The sequence below is a fragment of the Parasteatoda tepidariorum genome, chromosome 4 (assembly GCF_982258835.1).
Source record: "Parasteatoda tepidariorum strain Cologne lab strain chromosome 4, Ptep-v5.0, whole genome shotgun sequence".
Lineage (NCBI taxonomy): Eukaryota > Metazoa > Arthropoda > Arachnida > Araneae > Theridiidae > Parasteatoda > Parasteatoda tepidariorum.
In genome coordinates, this window is record NC_141758.1 from 87,376,976 (window position 1) to 87,384,459 (window position 7,484).

The 7,484-nt window shown below is 30.8% G+C and overlaps 1 long non-coding RNA gene across 1 annotated transcript; it reads left to right on the top strand.

The window, feature by feature from the left end:
- Positions 1–1,809: 1,809 nt before the first annotated feature.
- Positions 1,810–2,884, top strand: LOC147811903 (uncharacterized). The gene is made up of 2 exons (XR_015433176.1): positions 1,810–2,258; positions 2,661–2,884. It is a non-coding gene; the product is annotated as an uncharacterized LOC147811903 (long non-coding RNA).
- Positions 2,885–7,484: the final 4,600 nt, after the last annotated feature.

Below are 7,484 nucleotides of genomic sequence, written 5' to 3' on the forward strand. Positions count from 1 at the left end.
GTGAATTTGTTATTTTTATCAAGCTTCAAATAAGAATATTTTGAATTTATCCTTAAAAAATTTGAATAATATATTTTATTTTATATTTTATAACCGTCCTTGAACAGTCAACTCAATTTCGGTTATACAACTACTAATAACTAGCTTAACCCCGCCCCGCTCCCGCAAGGGGACATCCGGGGACACTCTGAAAGTTCGAAGTACTCGCAACAGTTCAATCACATAAGCAAACATATTCAATACGTATTATACGACTACCAATGTTCAACTCAGTTGTCTTGTAATTTTGAGCCCAATCCAGAAGACAAGCGAACTCCTGGATCAAGTATTGCACGAAATTTGCCTTCGTGGAGAAATTTTGATGAAACTAACCGGCATTTGCGCTACAGGGAGAAGAAAACCACGAAAAAACCCCACGGTTACCCATGATCCGTCTTCTACTGAGGATATTTTACGTCAGCACTGTGGTCAGTGCAAGCCGGCTTCGTAAGTCGAATCGGCCAGTCATTGATTTGAACCCAGTTCACCTCATTGGAAGGCGAACGCTCTATCCCCTGAGCCACCACGGCTCTAAATAATATATTTAGCCGTATTCGAGTTGTTGTTGTTGTTACTTTACGTCGCACTAGAGCTGCACAATGGGCTATTGGCGACGGTCTGGGAAACATCTCTGGAGGATGATCCGAAGACATGCCATCACAATTTTGATCCTCTGCGGAGGCGGTAGCCCGACGACCTGCGCGCGAAGTCGAGCACTTAACGGTAGCACAGTTTAACGAGGACCAATACCGCACACCCTCGGTCCCTACGCAGACTGATCCAAGTGGTCACCCACCCGCACACTGACCGCAGCTAGTGATGCTTGACTTCGGTGATCTGCTGGGAACCGTTTCTTAACGATCAGTCCACTGCGGGACTAGCCGTATTCGAAACAACAGCAACAAGCAATGCTTAAATGCTATAAAAATTATAAATATTTTCTACAACATAAATGAAAATGAATGCCAGGTGCACTCTTTAGAATAAGAGTATAAAGTTGCACAAGTTATTCCATTTTAATCGATAAAATAGTTATCTTGTCTTTAATCTTGCGCATTCAAAATCTAACTATTCTGGTGTCAGCATATTTCTTCGCATCAAAATATTTTGATAAGGAACATTAAACTGTTGAGAAAGATTGTGAAATAGAACAGAACTAGTTTAGAACATTGAACGTTGACAGTTCAAAGTGATCATTGTAAATACTAGAAATTGGATTGCAGAGAGTTTATTCTGTTGCCTCAAGGGCTCAGGATTACTTCATATATTGTTAAAGTAAAGGCAAACTTTGAATTACCTTTTCCTACGACAAATATGTTGAAACTAGTTTTCATACTTCACAAAATTCACAAACTACTGATATAAAATAATTTGGACACCCAAAAGGCATTAAATGTTATTGAATTACAAATTTGAAAATAAGAACAAGTCTTTTTTACTGAAGAGTTTTTATTTCTTGTCTTGTTTGATAAAAAAAACATTAAGCATTTTTGGATTTGAAATAGTATATAAGAACACAGATTTTTCTTTTTAATTGAGTTTCCTGCCTTGTGTTTTACTGAGAAAAAAAAACAAATGTTAATAATTTGAAATAGGAAATAATAATGCAATTTCTTTTTACTACTTGAGTTTATTTGCCTTGTTCTATCGGAATACCTTAAATATTCATGAATTTAGAATAGCAAATAAGAACATAATTTTTTTGTGAGCCAAGTTTTTTTTCTTGGTTTAATAATAAGATATTAAATATCATCGCATTGAATCAATACCTCCTAGAAAGGAATCAAGCCTCACAACGGGTTACTACAGGCGATGATGACGTAGTAGAGTTAGGCCCAGAGGGAAACCAGTCAGGGTAGCTATTTTTACGAAAAACTCCGAATCTGATCAAACGAGCCATTGGCGATATTCTGAAGTATTATAACCTGTGTCGGCATTCAGCCAATTGGCGAATATTTTTGATTTGAATTTGTAAACAACCGTCGGTGTTCTGGTGTCAACGTTCTTCGTAAAATTTATATTTATTCTACAAATGTTATAAATGTCAGCATTAATTTAATTCTTAGTGTTATGAATAATTGCATATGAGTGCTGTGTACCAAACTGCAGAGGATTTTACAAAGTTGATGGTACAAAAGTATGAAATTTTGGATTTCCCAATACGTAAGAAATGGCTTGCCGCCATGCCAAGAGATTTTGAAGTTGCAAAGAATTCTAAAGTGAGTAATATTTGTTTTTATTTTTAAAAATTTAATTATGCTTCTTTATTATATTTTTACTAAGAGTAAATTATTTTAAATTGTGGATAAATTATTTATAATAATTAAGTTGTTCTTATCAATCATATCGCAAACTATTGTAATATATAGTTATTTTTATAGAGTTTTATTTTATAAAAATATTAATAATTTTAGTATTTTATTAAATTTTTGCTCAAACTTTAAACATTTTTGTTTGACCATAATATATTGTAACTGCTTAAAGCAAAATTTTTTTTATTTGATTATGAAATTTAAATCTATTAATTTTTCTACAAAAATCTATTAATTTTTCATACATGAATATAGTATGTACTATTTATTTTAAATGCACATATAAATATTGTATTCATTTTGTTATAGGTATGTGAGATGCATTTCAAGGAAAATGACATTAGAAAAGAGATATTAAATGACATTAGAATTATTTTTAAATGCTACTGAAAGTTAAACATATATCAGTAAAATTTATGTTTACATTTTATTTATCATTTTTTGAATTTGCTATTTAATAAAATATTTATTATCTAAGGTTGCTTACTTTATTTTAGTTTATCAGTGTGACGGGTAAAAATTATTCTTTTTTAAATGTTACTGAAAGTTTCAGTAAAATTTGAGTTTACATTTTATTTATCATTTTTTTTTTAATTTTTGCTATTTAATAAAATATTTGTTATCTAAAGTTGCTTACTTTATTTTAGTTTATCAGTGTGATGGGTAAAAATTATACTTTTTTAAATGTTACTGAAAGTTTTAACATATTTCAGTAAAATTTGTGTTTACATTTTATTTATCGTTTTTTGAATTTGCTATTTAATAAAATATTTGTTATCTAAGGTTGCTTACTTTATTTTAGTTTATCAGTGTGATGGTAAAAATTATACTTTTTTAAATGTTACTGAAAGTTTTAACATATTTCAGTAAAATTTGTGTTTACATTTTATTTATCGTTTTTTGAATTTGCTATTTAATAAAATATTTGTTATCTAAGGTTGCTTACTTTATTTTAGTTTATCAGTGTGATGGGTAAAAATTATACTTTTTTAAATGTTACTGAAAGTTTTAACATATTTCAGTAAAATTTGTGTTTACATTTTATTTATCGTTTTTTGAATTTGCTATTTAATAAAATATTTGTTATCTAAGGTTGCTTACTTTAATTTTAGTTTATCACTTCTAACAATCACACTTCCACAGGAAAAAAATACAAATTATAATCATGCTTTTGATATGTTTTTTTTTACTATCTAAACCTTGTTTGAAGACTGCATTTGATTTTCTAAATTTTTTTAAGCTCATTTTATGTCATTGTTTATAAACAATTTCTATTTTATTTCGTATGCTCTAGTTCTAATAACATGCAAAACATAATCATTAAAATCCAAAATAATCATCTACTAAAAATGTAAGTATCATATTATAAAAATTAGACCCCTTTCTTAGTTTTATGTCAAAACTATGATAATAATAAATGTGTAAAATCCCTTTAAAAATATATTTCTTTGTTTTTAATCCATACATTTTAAAACAAAAAGTTAGATAAAATTTTCCAATTTATAAAATAAAACTGATATTTAATGCTTAAAAATATTTTTTTTTCATTCACACAACAGTTATTTTTGTTAGAATTGATTTAGTATTAATCATTTCTGAAAACAAATAAATATATTAAGCATTTTTACACAATTTAAGAACATTTAATCTAGACAAAAAAAATAATAATAATAATTTGTAGAAAGTAAAAAATTAGTAGAAGAGTAACGAAAAAGTGTCGAGAAACAGAAGGGAAAAAGAGAAGCTTCGTCAGAAGTGATCAGCAAATCTGGGCCTAACTGTATGAGTCATCGTTTTGCGTCCTTCGGCTTTCTTCCATCTAGGAGGTATTGATTGAATACAGCAAATAAGAACACAATTTTCTTTTATTTTATTTAATCAAATTCGTTTGCCTGTTTTTTTTTATAAGCACGAAATATTATTCATTTAAAAGAGCTCTAATTTAGACAGATCGAACACAACTAGCATAATTTCTTTTTTTAACCTTGTTTTATTAGAAGACGGATTTAAGATCGAAGATTCGAATATGGTTTCTTCTACCAACAGAGTTTATGTACTTTCAAAATTGTTTTACTGCTAATAGTATTAGATTGCTGTTGCGAAATATTTTAATATAGATCTTTCATATTTTCTATTATAAAAAATATTTTAAAATCACCTTTAAATTTTCTTTTACCGAAAAATGGTTTGTTTACAATCGGCTAGGACCGAACAAAGAAACTTTGGCCCGCAGCCTAACAATCTAAACTGAGCATTAGTTATGAAAAAAATGAAAATTTGCGAAAAAATAAAAAAAACTTCAAGTTTTTTTTTCCTTGAAAAATTCAAAAATTTTATTAGAAGTGTTATGTTACTTTCTAACCATCATGGGAAAGGGGGCAAAATCAAATAAGGTTAGTTAGATTTATATAGTAGAAGCCGCCAACACATTCCTACGATTTTTATATTTTTATATCCGTCGTAGAACAGCAGACCCAATTTTAAGTTTACGACTATTAATATTCAATTCCGTAGCCTTGTCATTTTGAACCAATCCAGAAGACAAGGAAACTCCTGGACTAGTATCCCCAGAAGTATGATTTGTTATGAGTACAGGGAAGACTTTGTGACTCGACAAATTTAACGTACATCAGTCACCATTTACTACATGTGGCGGCGTAGATCGAACCCATGTCCTCTTGGACATGGGCCTAGTGCCCTACCAACCAGGCTATCCCGGCTTACATTGCTACGATTGTGCAAATCCTTTAAAATAAAACCTCAAAAAAAATGAGTGCTCAAAGTGCTTTTTTTTTTTTTTTTTTTTTACTCGGCGTTTAAATGATTTCACTTTAGGGGAAGAAGAGAGCAGTATCAAAAAGCCAAGATTGTTTTTATTTTGATATTTAACTTTTATGTATTCGAAAACAAAAAAAAAACTAACCTAAACCTAATAAAACCTAGAAAACCTGAACCTAATAAATAAAATCTGGGTCAATGATCATAAATTTTATCCATTTTCCGAAAAATTACCTATTATCAGATTAAATGCAATTTTATGGTAAATTTATTTTCTTTTGAAAAATTAAAGAAACCATTTTAATTAAAGATTAACACACTTAAGATTTTTTTCAGTGCAGTTTAATACATGATAGAAATCATTAGGTTGTTTTACAATTGATTATTTATTAATAGATATTATTCTTACTATACCTGGAAAAGCTCTTAATATATACGCAGTTATCTATTATCCCAATATATCACTTTTCCTAGAGAAACACGATAGTAATTGCTCAAAAGTAAAAGTATAACCAATCACAATACCCCAAAGGATAATATTTCTAATAATTCATTGGAATGAAACCTAATAAGCTAGATCTTCAACGCAACAAAAAGATAAGAAATGACGCTAAGATTTTATCAATAATATCATACTTTGCGAACAAAACAAACGGGAAAAATCTAATAGGTAGCAAAAATGAACACTCTTAAAAGCACTGTAAGTATTTGCTGCGTATAAAGTGCAATGGGATTATGTCCTTTTTTATCAATATGTATTTTTAAATATCAAAGCAAATTTTTTGTAATTTAAAATTAACATTTTTAATGAATTGATTTCGAAAGAAAAAATTTCTTCATTAGTTTTCCGTTAAATGTTCGGTTTTTCATGTACCAAGGTACAATCATCAAGAATTAAATATATCAACGAGAAAAAATACACCTCGTGTTACTTTACGGTTGTAGGTGTGACATTTACTAATATTCAATGCAAACTTCTTGCCTCACTCGTGTTTCTTAACGGTTGTGGGCGTGAAATTTACTAATATTCATTGTAACTATTAGGTACTTCTTTCCTCACTTATCAAAACTGTATGGAACTAAACATTCCATGAGTTATTACCAATATTCTATAAAGAGCCTGGCTCAAGGGATAGTGCGTTCGCCTTCGAATGCGGTGAACCAGGTTCGAATCCCAGGCATAGCTAATCGATACGAATTCCGCATCCGACTTGCACCGACCACATTGCTGACGTGAAATATCCTCAGTGGTAGACGGATCATGGATTAGAGTACCCTTGCCATCAGGCTAACAATGATAAGTTCTCTTGGTCTTTCTCTACATGGAACTGCGTTCCATGGAGCGAGTTCCATGTGGGTTAGTTTCATCAAAATGTTCTCCACGAAGCCAAATTTCTCTCAATACTCGATCCAGGAGTTCCCTTGTATTCTGGATTGGATTCAAAATTGCAAGGCTACGTAGCTGAACGTTAATAGTCGTAAACCCAAAGTTGGGTCGGCTGTTTAATGACGGCTAGAAAATAAAATAAAATCCCGGGTATGGCTTCCTATTCAAATTAAATCCTGATTATATCGCTGGTTCAAAACTAAAACGACACTTCTGCAATCACTTCTCATTCAAATAACGTGAGAAGTCAGTGCAGAAGTGTCGTTTCAGTTTTGAACCAGCGATATGTCCACACTCCCTCAGAAGTGTGTCGCAACGTTTACGCTACCCCTGTAATATATAATTTCGGCAAAAAATAGAATAAAAATGTCATTTAAGAAAAAGTTCCACAGTACCAAAGTACAAAAGTACCACCGACCACATTGCTGACGCGAAATATCCTCAGAGCCAGACGAGGTGTTAGAGTACCCTTGCAGTCAGGCTAACAGTGGGAGGTTTTGTGGTTTTCCTCCCCTTGTAACTCAAATGCGAGTTAGTTCCATCAAAAAGTCCTCCAATAAGGAAAATAACTCCCAATATTGAACATTAGTAATCGTAAACCCAAAAAAAAAACTATATTCTATAAAATTCTATATAATATTTGATAAAACTAGGTTCTTCTTGTTAACTTACAAACACATCATCTATCTACTCTATACGTAACGCACCAATACTCCAGTTAACCAAATATTTTTTGTGCCACTTTCCAGGGCTCCGTCTACCTATATTCTTTACACTTTACTCTTCCAATTTCCAAGTAACTATATACTTTTTTATTACTTACCAATGCCCCATATAACTGCACTGTTAAAAAGGGTATCTCAAAATTCAGTGTAAATGTGTCAAAATAGCTAATAATCGAATTTGAAAATATTCATTCATAGTCGAATTTGAAAGTATTCAAAATCGAAATAAGACATTTTCAAGCA